At 40.9% G+C, this 18,895-nt stretch overlaps 1 pseudogene; it reads left to right on the plus strand.

The window, feature by feature from the left end:
- The first annotated feature begins 12,627 nt into the window (after positions 1-12,627).
- Positions 12,628-18,669, plus strand: LOC149134887 (large subunit ribosomal RNA; annotated as a pseudogene).
- The last annotated feature ends 226 nt before the right edge of the window (positions 18,670-18,895 follow it).

Below are 18,895 nucleotides of genomic sequence, written 5' to 3' on the forward strand. Positions count from 1 at the left end.
CAATCAAATCTTATTCTTTTCTGTAGACATCGTCTTCTTTGAATGGATTTCATATGTATGTGTGCATCCACATATAAACTCCTGATTAAACATGCATGCATATATATGTGTATGTGTGTGTGCGCGCGCGTAACGTGTGTGTATGAGTATACATACATATACATACATATATAGTTGTATATACACATATATAAATATATATATATATATATATATATAAATATATATATATATATATATATATATATATATATATATATATATATATATATATATATATATGTATGTGTGTGTGTGTGTGTGTATATATATATATATATCTATATCTATATATATATATATATATATTTATATATATACATATATCTCCAGCTTTATTGTTCACACCCCACGCACCCCCACCATTTACTTCCTCCCCAAAATCCATAAACCAAACAACCCTGGCCGCCCCATCGTCCCCGCCTGTAACTACCCCACCGAACTTATCTCAAAATACCTGGACCGTGTCCTTGCACCGCTAGTGGCTTCTCTCCCTTCTCACATCCACGACACCAACCACGCGCTTTGTTTATTCAACTTTTTCACCTTTCCTACTGGCCCTTCTAAGCTTCTTTTCACCATCGACATCCAGAGCCTCTATACGGTTATCCCTCACGACGAGGGGCTGCGTAAACTTAAATATTTCCTCGACCTCCGACCCAACCCACAACTCGACACCTCCACACTCATTCGTCTGGCCGAACTTGTCCTCTGACTTAACTGCTTCTCGTTCGTGAGTGATTTCTACCGGCAGATCGGTAGTGGCCATGGGAACGAGAATGGTCTCCTACTATGCGAACCTGTTCGTTGGCTATGTTGAGGCCCAAATATTCTCAAGTTTCACTGGTCCTACTCCCGAACTACACGGTCGTTATATTGACGACTGTATCGGTGCCACCTCACTCTCCCGCTAACATCTTGACTCGTTCCTCTCTTTTGTGCAATCCTTCCGTCCTGCCCTCCACTTCTCCTGTACTATCTCTGACACCTCTGTCCCCTTTCTTGACATTTCGGTCTGCATTCATCACTCCACTCTTAGCACCTCCATCCACTACAAACACACAGACTCACACTCTTATCTTAACTTCTCCTCCCACCCTAAACACACAAAGCTCTCCATCCCCTATTCCCAATTCTTCCGTCTACGCAGGCTCTGTAGTGACAGCCATGACGTTGAGACTCAGTTTCAACTCATGGCTCGCCACTTCAGCCTACGGTGATATCCCCTCACCACCATCCACACCGCCCTTGCCAGAGCACGTTCCGTGGACCATGCATCTACTCTCTCCCCCCGTACCCACCCTGCCGTCTCCCGCCTCCCTTTTCCCTTCACCTACCATCCCACCACCCTACCTCTCCAACGCACCATTCTCCGAGCTTTCCGGCGCCTCCAGTCCGACCCCTCCACCTTCCACTTCTTCCCAAATCGACCCCTCCCCTCCTTCAAACGAGCTCATAACCTATGAGACCTCTTGGTCCACAGCTTCTTCCCCAACCCAACCTCCCAACCTGCCTCGTTCCCTTGCTCCCGCCCACGCTGGTTGATCTCGGTAGTGCGTATATGTTTGTGTCTCCTTGTGATGATATTGCACATTTGCTGCAAGTGAATATCATTCTATTCTATTATCCTGCACAAGGGCGAGTCCAAGGGAAGAAAATATGCCTCAGTGAAGTCTGTCCGATCCATGCAATTATAAAAAACTGTCCGCTGAATCGGTGGTACAAACATATGCATACACACACACAAGGACACACACACACACACGCACTCCTGTGCTTGTTTGTGTGAGATCATATGCATTTGTTGTGTGTATGTACATATATGTGTATATAAATAAATGCATATAGAGAGAGGGGAGAAGGAGAGAGAAAGACAATTAGAAAGATAGGCAAGAATATATACAGAGAAAGAGAAATATTTCATATACCTGCTCCGTGATAAACTTTGATTATCATCTTCAGATTATTTTTCATTTTTGTAAATATTAACTTGAAAACATGTTTTTTTTTTCCTGTACTTTATGTATTATGCCATTTTTGTGGAAATGTTCTTCATTTAATGCCTTTTATTTGCGTGTAAGATAATTTTGAAAATTTCAGTTTGCCAATATTTTATCTTTATAACATGTAGTATATGCCTCCGATATGTGCTTCCACATCTCTTTTTGATTCAAGAAAACTGTTTTAATATTTCTCAATATGGAACAAGATTGGAGTCTCATAATTAACGAGTTACAGATAAAAGTTACACTGGTTATTAATCTCAATCGAAATTGTTCTCTATATAATATTAAACAGGGAATGTCGGTTTTAACTCGAGCCAACAGGAATAATGCTTTCAACCGAGATTTACCATACATTTCTTTGTAGTTAATGCTCGACTTTTAACTGTTCTATGTATGTAAATGTATTTCGAAACCATTTCCGATGCAATGGCATTTAATAAAACGCTACCTTGATTGATATGCAATCTTTAAATGCTTCCTCAGCGTTTTCATTCAGCTCTATCTTTCTCTCTCTCCCTCTTCATGTATTTGTATATATACACATATCTACAGCGATATACATATACATACATACATACATGCACACAGCCACATGTATATATATATATATACATACATATATGTATATATATATATATATATATATATATATATATATATATATATATATATATATATATATATATATATATATATATATATATATACATATATATATATACATATATATATATATACATATATATATATATGCTATATCTGCGTGTGTATCGCTAGCGATTTTCTTTCTCCGTCTTCCCTTCTTTAGACTTCTTCTATATTTCTGATGAAGAGCTCCGCTCGAAACCTGAGATCCTCTTTCTTTCCTTTCCTGAGCGTCCAATAACACTGTACTTATTCCATGTCGTCGTATTGTTGTTTTTTCTTGTTTTTTCATGTTTGGATTGACTATATATATATATATATATATATATATATATATACATATATATATATATATATATATATACATATATATATATATATATATATATATATATATATATATATATATATATATATATATATATATATATATATATATATATATATATATATATATATATATATATATATACGTATATATATGTATATATATATATATATATATATATATATATATATATATAATATATATATATATACATATATATATATATATATATATATATATATATATATATATATATATATATATATATATATATATATATATATATATATATATATATATATATATATATATATATATATGTAGTCAATCCAAACATGAAAAAACAAGAAAAAACAACAATACGACGACATGGAATAAGTACAGTGTTATTGGACGCTCAGGAAAGGAAAGAAAGAGGATTTCAGGTTTCGAGCGGAGGTCTTCATCAGAAATATAGAAGAAGTCTAAAGAAGGGAAGACGGAGAAAGAAAATCGCTAGCGATACACACGCAGATATAGCATATATATATATATGTATATATATATATATGTATATATATATATATATATATATATATATATATATATATATATATATATATATATATATATATATATATATATATATATATATATATATATATATATATATATATATATATATATATATATATATATATATATATATATATATATATATATATATATATATATATATATATATATATATTAGGATGTTGTATTCACGAACACAGATCGAGATTTCAGTCTCTAGACCGGGTGATGCATCTGTTCTCGAGATGGAGTGCTCTGGAGCAGCAGAACACTCATACGTCTTGTTCGACAGGGGAGACTACACATGCGTAAATTCATACATACATGCATACATACATACATATATATATATACATACATATGTATATATATATATATATATATATATATATATATATATATATATATATATATATATATATTTACTAGCAAACACCCCCACACACAGTCCGCTGGACGGTGTAATTCCGTGATACGACTAGAGTCTAAACTAGTATAATTCCGCTTGTTTCTATGCTTAAAATTGATGAATATTTGACGTAGTCGAGACGTTAAATCAAAAATATACTCGTATTCAAAAAGGAACATGTTTTATTTGCAGATATCGGCCATTAAAATGTGAACACCTGGAAAACTGCTATTCGCGATGCCGTTTAATTGACTGGATGGCCGAAGAATCGGTACAAAACGTACGCACGACATTTCTATGGGCATGAAGGCAATCTGTAAGAAACATGTTTAAATGCTATATAAAATTACCTGCGGCAGCTGGGAAGCTGTGCTTTGAAATGAAAAATGCTTGACCTTAACAGCGGGCTTTCCTTAGAAGATTAACATAATCTATCGTGAGGAATAAAGAGCTTGCCTTATTTACAAGTCGGTGCCGAACCTTTGAAGTCCCTGCTGCTCAGAGACCAAACAGATGCTAAACATTTTCCTCGGAATATTAGAGCCTATAATTCCGATTTCCAAATCAAAGAATAAACAATGGGCATGTACGTATCAAATCGAGTCACACAAAATTCGAAAAGCACCGCTCAGTTTTTATTTTATATAAGAAACTGTTAGCTAAAGTTTTAGATATTTGTCACCCAAATATCTACGTTCAATTTGTCGTTTTCTGCACACAGCTGATTGATCGCCAATTAATGTAATTTATTCGTTAAAGTTAATATTTAATTTTATCATTACTTATTCAATTTAATTGCCTTGTATTCTTACTGCTTTGTGTCACCTTAATTTATTAAACACAGAATGACGTGTCTGGATGTATGTGTTCGAATACAGTTCGTTCTAGAATGATATCGATATTTTACTGCAATCACTTGTGTTCTTTCATGGAATTGCTTAGAAAGCTTCATGCAGTCAACGCTCTGATGCTGATTGGTCGAACATAGCGGTTGTTCGTACGTGATTTGTGGGATGATAGTCAATAAGCGCTATTGAAATCGAATTTTCTATCATAATTTTGATTTAAAAAGGGCAAATCTCACAAGTTGATCCTGGCTCCTCTCATCACCCACTAACTTCTCCACTGGACTTTCTACACTCAGGCTGCACCTCTCCTGCCTAGGGATTACTCTGAATTCTTCTCTCTGTCTGTCTGTCTGTATGTCTGCCTGTCTGTCTGTCTGTCTCTCTCTCTCTCTGTCTCTCTCTCTCTATCTCTCCCCCCCTCTCTCTCTCTCTCTCTCTCTCTCTCTCTCTCTCTCTATATATATATATATATATATATATATATATATATATATATATATATTAACAGATGAAGATCAAAATCCAAGGCCGTGACATATTTCAGAACATTTATGAATAGAAAGTCTTACACCTGCTTCCGGGATATCTTATATATCCATTCATTGGAGACGGTGTGAGAAAAGGGCTAATCAATAGTTATTCTAGATATGATATGAAATAGAGAGTAAAGTGGAAGGATGAAAATAGATGTGAGATATGCAGGGATATTGTATCTGCAGTTCCATTATTTACGCAGAGTGGTATACATATAAGATTCCTGTACCTTTGTGAGCAAGTTCCAGCAGTATTTAAAATTGGTTATTCTAAGCATAGAGTTTGTATATGGTGTTATTGAATTGAGTTTTTGGGGGAGAACCTTAAAAAAACCCTCCATTCAATAACACCGTATAGAAACTTGGAATAACCAATTTTAAATATTATTGGAAGTTGCTCTCAAAAGTACAGGAATCTTATATGTATACCACTCTGCGTAAATAATGGAACTGCACATACAATATCCCTGCATATCTCACGTCTATTTTCATTCCTCAACTTTACTCTCTATTTCATATCTTATCTAGAATAACTATTGCTTAACCATATTCTCACATCATCTCCGATGAAAGGATATATAAAATATCCCGAAAGAGCTGTACGACCTATTTATAAATGTTCTAAGATCTTTCACAGCCTTGAATTATTATCTCATTCTGTTATTTTTTTATATATATATGCCTGCTGATATATGACCTACGTTGGACTCCTCATTCGCATAATCACCGAACTTGGAGCTTAACTGTTTTCTGTCCGCAGCACTTACTCATCATTACCTGACACCTTTGGGTCTTCTTGACACCATTACCTCTCTTAACCTATATATATATATATAGTATAGCTATGTTTTATAGTGTGCGGTGAAGTGTGGTACAACTGTCCATGGTTTTAAATGAGCCTACGATAGAGAGTAGTAAGTGTCTTTCCACTGTGGTTGTTGGAGTTATGAAGTTTGCAACTTTTATTTTTGCCATCGATTTTACATGTTATATCAGTCATTCTGTTTACTCTCGGGTAAATATTCCTGCTGTGTGTTGTAAATAAAAAGGTTATATTTATGAAAAATATAGCTAGTGTCGGGTATGGTGCGTAGCGATGCACCATACAAAATTCCCGGAGTATGCGCGAGATTTTTATGCATGTATTAACACGCAAAGCAGAAACAGTGTGTAAGACTGAGTATGATAGATATGCAAGATAGAGGGATGAATAAATACATGCATGTATACATAAATCTAAATAAAAGTATATATTTCTAAGTTGTGTAGACATATGAAGAGTGTAATGAGAGGAAGATCGGATGTAGGTGGTATGGAGAGTGTTAAAGAAAGAGAATGATAGAAAATAATAATATTGTAGACCATGTAAACATTGTCTTTTTTTTATAAAGCGATGATAGCTTAGCTATTAGTTTAGATAGTTTGCGGCCTGAGCGTAATTTGGAGTATAATATTAGCACAATAACTCTTTGTTGGGTTGTAAGTTGTTGGTGACGAAATTTTCCTTAGGACGAGCATAATCAAATGAAATTATCACGAGCTTTGTTTCGTATTACATTGATTTATTGATGTTGTTCTGACGGTATTTATTTAGCATGTTCAAACGGAAGGAACTGTCTCAGATCTTGCTTAAGTATAGAGTATTGCACCGAATTGTTCTTATAGTAGAGATTTCGGTTAACTGTTTCTGATAGTAGCAAGACGAATCTCTAACAGGATCAGAGCTGAGATTTGAGGTTAAACCGAGCTAACTCTATTTTTTATCGAGCCCTAAGAATCTTAAGGCCGGTTACACAGTTTGCATAGCGTGTAAATGATCGAGATCATAAAATTTCCCTTGAATGCGACGCCCGTATGTAACAGAGACCAGCAATTTTGCGGGAAAGGGCTAGTTGAGTACATCAACATCGCTATGTGACTGGTATTTTAGTTTATGAAACCAGAAAATATGAAAGGCAGAATTCATCACGGCATGATGTAGACTCAGAATATAAAGCGCCCAGATAAAATTCCTCTAAGCATTTTGAGCGACGTGTCAGCGATTCTACCTGCTCGCCTATTACGCATGCGTAAATACTAAAAGCAATATACCTCGCTTGTTCGCTTAGACAGTGAGATGTATTAGCTACATCTTCCTTGGTTTAATGTGTCATCTTAAAAAAATTTAAAACCAGATTGCACAATGAATTCTTGACTATACAAAAACCAATGCCTTAGCTTTTCAATTCCAGATTGATTTGTAGGCTATGGTCATGAAATACAGTGTGTCGTGAGCATGCTAGAGAAGAAAGACACAATTGTTCGTCCTGTCAAAGATTTCTTCCAAAAGGAATAGCGACGAAGTAAGAGAGACGCGAGAGGGAATGGAAAGAAGAGCCGAAGAGAGAGAGAGAGAGAGAGAGAATGAGAGAGAGAAGAGAGAGAAGCGAGAGAGGAGAGAGAGAAGGGGAGAGAAAGAGAGAGAGAGGGAAATAGAGAATGAGAGAGAGAGAGAAAGAGAGAATGAGAGAGAGAAGAGAGAGAAGAGAGAGAGAAGAGAGAGAAGGAGAGAGAGAATAAGTGAAGAATTGACCCACACCACCTCCAGTCTTAATCTTGTAGAGTGTTTATTGAACACGAAAGGATGTTAGATAACGTTGTCCATGCATGGTATTGAACTCAGACCACAGACAGTCGCAATATATAAAGCAAGGTATCCATGCCACGGCTATAATGGCCCTACTACCTCGCAGACTGACAGGAAAAAAAAAAGAAGATTGGTCTAGACTGGAATGCCTTTATTTATAGATTTGTTCGATCAAGTATAAAATGGGGCTAAATAGCAACAACAACAACAACAGCCTCAACAACAACAACAACAACAACAACAGCAACAACAGCGAAACCAATATTAAATACGACGGGAACACACACATAAATATACATAGCTTGTTTTTATCTATATATTCACTTTGTGAACGGAAAACAAAGTAATATAACAAAGAGACGGAAGAAAATGTTGGAAGGTGAACAGCTACGAAGATTTACAGATACTGTCAATTGTCCATTATATACATATATATACATACATATATATATATATATATATATATATATATATATATATATATATATATATATATATATATATATATATATATATATTTGTATGTATGTGTGATGAATAAGCAGAAAATAATAAAACATAACTTAATGTGGATATCAATCTAGATTATCGACCTATGTTTGATGTCACTTCAGTTTTTATTGCCTTAGATTTATTTTATTTGCTATGGTTTCCCTTGTACTTTCTTTTGCGATCGATGTTGTTGTTGCCGCTTGCTCCATTATCATTATCATTATTATTATTAGTAGTATTATTATTATTATTATTACCATTAGTACTACGACTACTATATTCCTCATTATTGGTGATGTGGGTGTGTTTATGTTGATGTTGTTGTTGTTGCTTTCTTGCTTAACCTTATGGGACTTTTTTAAAATATATCTTTTTAAAAAGCCTCGGTGTAATTTTTTGTTGCTTTTGTTGTTGTTGTGGCAACATTTTTCGCTTTATTTATGTTCGTCTAAGGTTATCGAGCTACAAATACTATTACATTAGATATATTGAGCTGATATATATATATATATATATATATATATATATATATATATATATATATATATATATATATATATATATATATATGTAAAAGTAGAAATATTATATATGTGTATATATTAATACATGTGTGTGTGTGTGAGTATGTTCATGTGTGTGTATATATGTATGTATGTTGTATTTTAGAGAGACAAGACAGAAAAGACAGATATAGAAACATACATGTCCACATGTACATACATACGTACGTAGACATGTATGTATATATATATATATATATATATATATATATATATATATATATATATATAAATACCTATATAAATGCATATATATATATATATAAACACTCATGAGTTCATATATTATAAATGTATATTTGTCTATGTATCTATCTATCTATCTATCTATCTATATATGTGTGTGTGTGTGCGTGTGTGTTTGTTTGTGTGTGTGTATAGATATAGATATACATGTTTATATATATATATATATATATATATATATATATATATATATATATATATATATATATACGTATATATATATATATATATATATATATATATATATATATATATATATATATATATATATATATATATATAGAGAGAGAGAGAGAGAGAGAGAGAGAGAGATGTATACATATGTATGTGTGTATACATACATATATAGGTATATGTATATGCACGTATGTATGATGTATGTATGTGTGTATGTATGTATGTATGAATGTATAATGATGTAGATACCGAAACGTCGAATGGCGAGAAGAGATTCACTAGGAGACTGCGATGAGATTCATTGTATTCTGTGATCTGCTGTTAACACACAATATCTGAAGCTGCTATAATGTTGCTGTTGTTGTTGAATTCTGATTATGAGATTATATAGTTGTTGAACAGTGAAGACGGTAGCATTCGTGATTGTATTCTTCCTCTCTATCCGGTTATTTTATTGGTGATACTAATATCGTTACGACATTAAAAATACATTATCTCCAGAAAAGATACACAGGCCGTTTGTTTTTTTATTCTTTGTAAGACTACTATGACCGGTTGCTGTGAAACTTAAGGCGAAACATAGCTGGAGACCTTCATACTCAGATCAACTGTTGGAAGAACAACGTTATTTACACACTTACACACTTACTTTATATACTGTTTGCATGCGTATATTTGTGAAAATTTATGACACGCATAACGTTAGATGGATGGATAGATAGCTAGCTAGCTAGCTAGATAGATAGATGGATAGATATATATATATATATATATATATATATATAGATAGATAGATAGATAGATAGATAGATAGACAGAAAGACAGTTAGATGGTGTGGTAAGGAGGAGGAGAGAAGGGACAAAAGGAGGGAAGGAAGGATTGAGGAAATCTGAAAGCTAGATAGATAAATAAATTAGTAAATAGGTATTATATATGTATAGCTAGGTAGGTATGTGGGTATGTGATAAATAGATAGATAGACAGACAGAGAGTTAGTTAGATAGATAGATAGATAGATAGATAGATAGATAGATAGATAGATAGATAGATAGATAGAGAGACAGACAGACCTGGGTGGATGGATGCCTTTTGATGTCGTCTCCGAGAATTCAATTAACAGATCAAGTGAATTACTTGTGTATTGAATTAGCATTTGAGATAACGAAGCATTCCACAGTATAGTATAACGTCAACGCAATTCTTATAAGAAAATTATCGAGATACAGTAGATGCCAAATAATACCATAACCTGTCGTGCGCAATCCATGCAACAGTCTTGTATGAAGATTCAGTTCCCTAGTTTCAGTCCCAAGCTAGAAATAATCCCGATAAAATTTTCCCTGCATATTATGTAATAGATTGACTTTGTGTTCTTGAAAATACCCGATACTGTTCGAAGAGAATGTACAACAGGAATTTACATTATAATGCAGTTATCACCCTTTGCCTCTCTCCCTCACTCTCTTTTTCAGAATTAACACTTTAGAGGGATATAGAAAACGAGTTCTGTTGAAGAGCGTAGCTCGAAACGTTAAAGACTTTCCGTATTCCCGAGCGTCATACTAATACATCCTTTTGTTGTTTACACCACCTGTCCTCGTCTGTTGTTGTTTTTTCGTACATTCTCCCATATATATATATGTTTATTGCCCACAGGGGGTTAAACATACAAGTAACATACAAGGACAGACAAAGGGATGAAGTCGATTACATTCACGCCAGTACGTAACTCGTAATTATTTAATCGTCCCTGAAACGATGAAAGGCAAAGTCGACCTCTGCGGAATTTGAACTCAGAACGTAACGGCAAAAGAAATACCACTAGGCATTTCGTCCGGCGTGCTAACGATTCTCCCAGCTGCTGCCCTAAAGTAGATGTGTATAGCTTAATAGTATTAGAAGAGCGTTGGTGATGACGTCGGTGGCATTTTGTGTAACGTCGACACCTTTGTCTTTTTCTTTCATTTCTGCCCTATGTTTATCGTTATATTTTCTTTGTTTTATCCCACCCTGCCATTTATAGCAAATTTGAATGATAGCAGTCTCTCGTAATCTACGTTAGCCGGTTCTGCAATTTCTTGTTGAACAATGCGCAGGAACTCTGTGCTATTACGATTTAGTAATGAAATCTATGTGCTGTACATTAATTCACTCACTCCATCAACTCAACGTTGCCTACGTCGGTGCAAAGTGTACCACTCATCACGTGACAAAGTGATCGCAGAGCAAAGCAAGATGCTAGTGTTTTGCTTAAGTAAAAACATATCACCCGGTCTAGAAACTGAAATTAGGATCTCGAGATCGTAAATGAAACACCATAACCACTAGGACATTCAACCTCACATTGGGGCAGAATAGAAAGAGAAAAGTAGACAGAGGCGTGTATGATGAGATGATACTAATGGTTTGAAAATTAGATCAAAAACGTTGAACATTCAACCACACTGTTATGTAAACGATTCAGTGTTGGAAAAGATTATAGTTTATATTCACAGCAATATGAAATACCACATCAGCATATATGGATACGACATTCGTGACTAAATTCTTGAAGTATAAATTAGTGAATGGCCAAGTGCAGTGATTCATAAATATATAGAAACTTATTGATATCTGCATAAGTAGGGTTAACAAAAAGTAATGAACACATTCATGAAATTTCGACTGCTTGTGTAATCTTTTGAAAAATCTATGATAGATTTCAATTCTGCCAGGGGTGTCATGTGTATTTCACATCCCAGAACTTATATTTCATTTCAATTATTCCATTGTCAAATCTTCATTAGCGCTCAAAAAGTAAAAAAGTTGCCTAAAATGTATACGAGATAATAAAATAATAATATTGTATCAGTTAATTAGTAAAATGTTAAAAGAGATGGCATAGCTACCTATTTGAGGAAGTGTCAATAATAGCCCTACGGGGGATCATTATTTTGTTTTTCATTTATCTCAATAAATACGGTTATATATATATATATATATATATATATATATATATATATATATATATGTGTGTGTGTGTGTGTGTGTGTGTGTGTGTGTGTGTGTGTGTGTGTGTGTGTGTGTGTGTGTGTATTCCGAATTTCTGCAAATGCATATAGAACAATATATCAACTGAATAAAGTTACAACATGGTTTGGTTTTCACGTTTGTTTATTATTGTATTCATGAAAGAAAGTTTTTTTACAATATTGAAGTGTGTTAAACATAAAAAATGTTTATAAAGTTTAATTAATGTTTTCATACGTTCGTGGAAAACATCAGATTTCAAAATGTTTTAAATGACAGTTAAGTTTTGACAACTGTAGTAAAATGACTGACTTCCTTTTTCTGCTATTTAGGAGCTGAACTTTTCGAATACCGTTTTGACAAATACACATGCAAAGCTGGTGATAAGCTCCATCCAAGGCTAAATACGGGGACGAGTCTGATAGGCGACAAGTACCGCGGGGAAAGTTGAAAGTCCTTTGGAGAGAGAGTTGAAGAGACCCTGAAACCGGCTAGGGTAAACGGGTAGGACCGATCAATGCGATCGCGAGGGGACTGAGTCCGCTGCTACTTCACTTGCCTAGGCGCTGTCGTCGCCGACGAACACACCGGTAGCGGCCGCTCGTTTCCGCGGGCTGTCGTCTGCCGCCTCGTCGGCTCTCGATTTCCGGGGCGCCGGCATCGGACGCACTTCCCCTCCGATCCGTCGTTGCGACCCGTTCCCGTCGGGCAGACGAGCGCCCCAGCGTCCGGAATCCGTCCACGGGGACCGGCGTCGGGGCCCACGTGCTTCTTTCGACCGGGCCCGTTGCTCCATGAAAGCGTAGGTACGGCTAACCGATGGAGACGGGCTAACGCACCTCGCCATCAGCAAGCACGACTCAGGGAGTCGCGAAAGCGACGCGGCCACCCGAAGTGGCGGCGGGAACGCCCGAAAAGCTGCCCGCTGCCGCCGGTGAGCGACGAGTATCGGCAACCTGCCCGACCCGTCTTGAAACACGGACCGAGGAGTCCCATTTGACTGCGAGTCGTTCGTATTGGCGGTGGCGGCTCGCTTTTCACGCGGCGTTTCGAAGCATCGTTCCCGGGTTGGGCCCGCGCTTTCCCGCTCCGACTCAGGTGTAGTAGGCGACCGGGGACCCGAAAGATGGCGACCCACGCCCGGTCGGGACGAAGCCAGAGGAAACTCTGGTGGAAGTCCGAAGCGACTCTAACGTGAAAATCGATCGTCGGAACCGGGTGTAGGGGCAAAAGACCAATCGAGTGGTCTAGTAGCTGGTTCCCTCTGAAGTTTCCATCAGGATAGCTGGCGCCAGCGGGAGACCGACACGCAATTCCGTCCGGTAAAGCGAACGACTGGAGGCCCCGGAGACGTTGACGGCTTCGATCTACTCTCGAACTCGGAACGGGCGAAAGGGGCCGGTCCTTTCCCGAACGGAGGCGGCCATTTACGAACTGTTCATTTTTTGCGCGATTCTTGCGACGAATGCACGGTGCCAAGTGGGCCACTTTTGGTAAGCAGAACTGGTGATGTGGGATGAACCGAATGTCCGGCTAAGGTGTCCTACGCTTCGCCCATTAGATCCCTGAAAGAGTGTCGGTCGATATAGACAGCAGGACAGTGGCCACAGAAGTCGGAATCCGTTCAGGAGTGTGTAACAACTTACCTGCAGAATCGACCGGCCCCGAAAATGGATGGCGCTGGAGCGAGCGACCGATGCCGGAGCGGCCGGGCGACAGGTTTCGCGATCGTCGGTGAGGCGACTTTCCGATGCCTGGTCGAGTAGGAGGGCGCCGCGGTGTTCATGGAAGCCGCGGGCGCAAGCCCAGGTGAAGCCGACCGCGGGTGTAGATCTCGGTGGTAGTAGCAAATATTCGAACGAGACCTTCGAAGACCGAAGTGGAGAAGGGTTACGTGCCAACAGCGGTCGAGCACGGGTCAGTCTATCCTAAGAAGCGGGCGAAAGCTTCCACGAAAGGCGCCGGATCCGTCGCGAACGAAACGAAACGAAACGACAGCAGCAGCAACGGCCGGCCTCGCATCGAAAGGGAATCGGGTTAATATTCCCGAACCCGAACTCGAAGAGTGCCCGTCCGGCGGCGTGAACGCGGCACGCTCCTAGCAGCACGTTCGTCGTCGAAGCCGGCGGCCGGGCGAAGCAGCGGCAACGCAAGCGAGCCCGGAGACGTTGCCAGGTGCCCCGGGAAGAGTTCTCTCTTCTTCGTAAAGGAGCGCGTCCGTGGAATCGGCTCGTCTGGAGATACGGATATGGTGCCTGTAGAGCGCCGCGTCTCGGGAGGCGTCCGGTGCGCTCTCGGCGGCCCTGGAAAATCCGGGTCCGTAACGATTCGCAGCTCTCGAGTCGGTCCATACCCACCATCCGCAGCAGGTCTCCAAGGTGTACAGCCTCTCGTCAATAGTGCCAATGTAGGTAAGGGAAGTCGGCAAAATGGATCCGTACCTTCGGAAGAAGGATTGGCTACGAGGACAGGGCGCCGCTTTCCACGGCGGCGGGCAACCCGCTCCGCGCCGGTGCGTGGTCGCACCTTCGGTCAACGGGGGTCGGCTTCGACGCGCGGTCCCTCTGGCGTCGGCCGTCCCTGTCGCGGCGTCGCCCTCGTGGCGCGGCGGAAAGCGCTCTTTGTGCCGGTCAAAGCGCTCGCTCGGACCTACGTGTGGTTTTTTCTCGCGTCGGCGTTCCGCACCTTTCGGCGCTCGGTTGGGCCGCCGCCGCACGTCGGCGCGCGGCCGTTTCATACGGGACGCCCGGGGCGTAGTGGGCGCCAACAACACGGCTCCACACCCGGGACACCGTGGAGCGACACGGCTTCAGGCTCGCCGTCGCGTCGGTTCGCGCGGCCCTCGGCTCCGCTTCGCGTGGCAGGCGTTCTGCTGGCGGCGAACAGTCGACTTGGAACTGGTACGGACAGGGGGAATCCGACTGTCTAATTAAAATAGAGCATCGCGTAGCCGGCCGAGCCGTACAGACGCGATGTGATTTCTGCCCATTGCTCTGAATGTCAAAGTGAAGGAATTCAACCAAGCGTGGGTAAACGGCGGGAGTAACTATGGGTGTGCTTTCTGCCGAACGATGCCACCACCACATTCTATGATATGCTGGGGCTTGATTAGATGTGGTCTGACCGATCTCTCTGCGTTGGGTGAGTGCATCGATTGTTCCCCTGCAGGGTGTGGTCCCGCTGGTAGGCCCACCCGCCTTAGGCCAGTGGGCCTTCTCCGCAGAAGCGTATTCACCTACGGTGTCCTATTGGAACATCGGTGTGGGTGGTTGCGGCTAGTGTAAGTACCTGCAGTGTCCTATTGGAACATTGGAGTCGAGAGATTGTCGGTGGCCGGTTGTCGTGTAGTGAGTGCACCTGCGATGGGCTTCGAGTACGTCGCTGTGACAGGTGGCGGTGGGTTTATGTGCCTGCCCTGTGAAGGTATATTGGCAGCTAGGACGCCAAAAGTCAATGGGTGGATGCACCATCGGGTTTGCCTGATATGTTATGATCATTCGGGATTCAGTGGATGATGGGCGAGTGAGGTGATCCACTGAATTTTGCCTGATTGATGGATGCACTGCCAAGCTTTACCCTTTGGGATACTACCTTGGCGTGGTGAAAGAGCTTACGTCCGTGTGGGGAGGTATGTCGGATGGGTTGTAAAACAATGCTGAATATGTGCCCTTGCATAGACAAACTAAATGTGTCCCTTGCCCCATGGCGGTGCCAGCCAGTCTGGTGGGGGCCATGTAGTGTGGGTGATCTTGATTGAGAGGAGTGGGCCTTTTCGGAAGTGATAGGTGGGCTGCCGATAGCCTGCCTCCTGGTAAAATCGACTGGCCGACATAGGGTACATTGTGACCCGCGTCAATGGTGAGTGAAGACCCGTTTCGGGCGGGGTTGCGCAGTACGTTATGACCCATTCGTCTCGGTGAGGTCCGGTGTGTCATGGCCTCTTAACCCCAGCAGGTGGATGACCACCGAGGTTACCACTGGTTTTTCGTATATCGTTTCGACTTTCGCCGGTGTGTGATACCTCGCCGTTTCGGAGGGATGGATGCACTGCCGCGCATTTGCTTTCCACGAGCTGTTGGCATTGGGTGGATGCACTGCCCTTCGTTGGCCGGAAGATGCACTAGTGAGTTAAGGTGAAGGTATGTCTACTGTCCCTAGTTGTGGGGCTGTGCCTGGAGATCGTTTCGCTTATGCATTCATGGAAATTGCCGCCTGCGGATATCGTAATATATAAATAAATAAGTTTTAAAACATACGGTAGCCAGGGGCCGTATAAACTGTTGACCCCCGGTCAGGGTGGTGCCTGGAGGTTAAAGCCGGGCGTGTTGCCCTTCCACGTCGGGCCTAATAAGAAACGGTGGGATCATTTTGGTTCCAGCCTTTCTACCCACCCCGGTGGCGGATAATGAGCCATTTCTGCTACCGGTTAATCAGTGGCTCACCCAACTGACTTTTAGATATAGATGATACAATTGATTTCTCAGTGATCGTCGCTGTGATCCTTTCTTGTTTTTTTTTATTGTTTTTTTTTATACCCATAAAACTATCCGTCCCAGCTGGGATAGTTATATAATTGGAAGAGTCGGCCGAGGTAGCGTCGGAGGGGGCTGTGGAATGGTATCAGCCTAAAAATGGCTGACTAAGGCAAGATGGAACATACGGCGGTGTGTAGAATGAGGGATGAGATGTCTACGGCGCGAGGTTACAGGAGGATCGAATGGGAGGAGTGAACATACCAGACATCTCGACGGTAAGAAAGACTAGTAGTTCGATGAACGAAGTAATACGATGAAGGAATATGCCATATCGCACCAATGGTATATCGACAAGAAATTCGATGAACGAAGTAACGAGTACATTGAATGAAATGAATGAACATACCATGTCACTCCGACGGTGTGTCGAAAAGAAAGATGAGACATCCAATAAACGAAGCAAGAAGCAAATTGAGTGACAAGATTGAAGATACAGAGACGATTCAATGAGAAGTATGAAAATCGAGAAGACTGAATGAGAAGGATGCAAATACTAATCGCCCCGATGGTACTTCGATAGAAAGATGTGATGCCGAAGCAGCAGCGAGGATAGTTAAGGAGATCAAGAAGATACTAATATTGAGACCCAAATTGAAAATTAAAATAAGATACCTGGATAAGACGAAGTAACGACCCGTCGGCGAAGAATGATGAATATTTTAATATTTTTTTTATTTGTTTTAATAGATGGTGTCCTCCCGAATGTGATATGGGCTTGCTCGACACTTAAAGCATTGGCACCTGGTAAGACCACCCACGTCAAAAACAGGGAAGTGATGACAATATATATGTCAACAAGAAATAGATAGTCAAATGCCTCATCTAATTAGTGACGCGCATGAACGGATCAACGAGATTCCTACTGTCCCTGTCTACTGTCTAGCAAAACCATAGCCAAGGGAACGGGCTTGGACGGATCGGCGGGGAAAGAAGATCCTGTTGAGCTTGACTCTAGTCCGGTTTTGTGAGAGCACACGATAGCCGTAGCATAGGCGGTAGCATTCGCGTTGCCCCGCGCGCTGGCTGCCGTCACCGGCGGCGCGACGCTCTTTATCGGTGGTTGTCACGTCGGCGTTTCCTCGCCGCTCTTCGGGGTGTCACGCGCGTTTGCGACGATGAAAAACCGCCACTTCCGTAGTTTCCTCGCTCACTCGATGGAGAAGGGACCGGGCCGTCGCCGAGCGGTGGTTCATTATCTGGTGCGAAGCGCGCGGTGCATGTCGAGCGCCTTCGCGGGCGCCGACGCGGCCGCTGCGTGACCATTAGTCGAGAACAGTGTCGGTCGGGGAGTTTGACTGGGGCGGTACGTCTGTCAAACGGTAACGCAGGTGTCCCAAGGCGAGCTATGCGTCCGCCGAGAGGTGTCAGAAAAGTTACCACAGGGATAACTGGCTTGTGGCGGCCAAGCGTTCGCAGCGACGTCGCTTTTGATCTTTCGATGTCGGCTCTTCCTATCATTGCGAAGCAGAAGTTGCAAAGCGTTGGATTGTTCACCCACTAACAGGGAACGTCCCGCCCCTCACGACTTGTTCGAAGAGATCGAGACGAAATGGATCGCTTGCATACGACTCGACTTGCCGTTCGGGGTGACGTGCTTAGTAGAGCAGCTACCACACTGCGATCTATTGAGTCTCTTCTCGCGAACGACACCATCCGCCCTTTCGAGGCGGCCATTGTTTTCCCATCCACCTTTTTTTATTGTTCCCGAGAGAAACCGCGAACTGATCGAGACGGAGACGAAGCGCGGCTTAGTGGTGGTCGGTGAAAAAACGGAAACTAAAATCGAGATCGGCACCGGTCGCGCAGCGGCGGCAGAGCTGGGGAAGACGAACAGAAGAAAGGAAACGCAGATTCGAGCTGCGACGGGAGAGCCGCCGCGGCGA

This window comes from Octopus bimaculoides, chromosome 7 (genome assembly GCF_046866305.1).
Source record: "Octopus bimaculoides isolate indiv1 chromosome 7, ASM4686630v1, whole genome shotgun sequence".
Classification (NCBI taxonomy): Eukaryota; Metazoa; Mollusca; class Cephalopoda; order Octopoda; family Octopodidae; genus Octopus; species Octopus bimaculoides.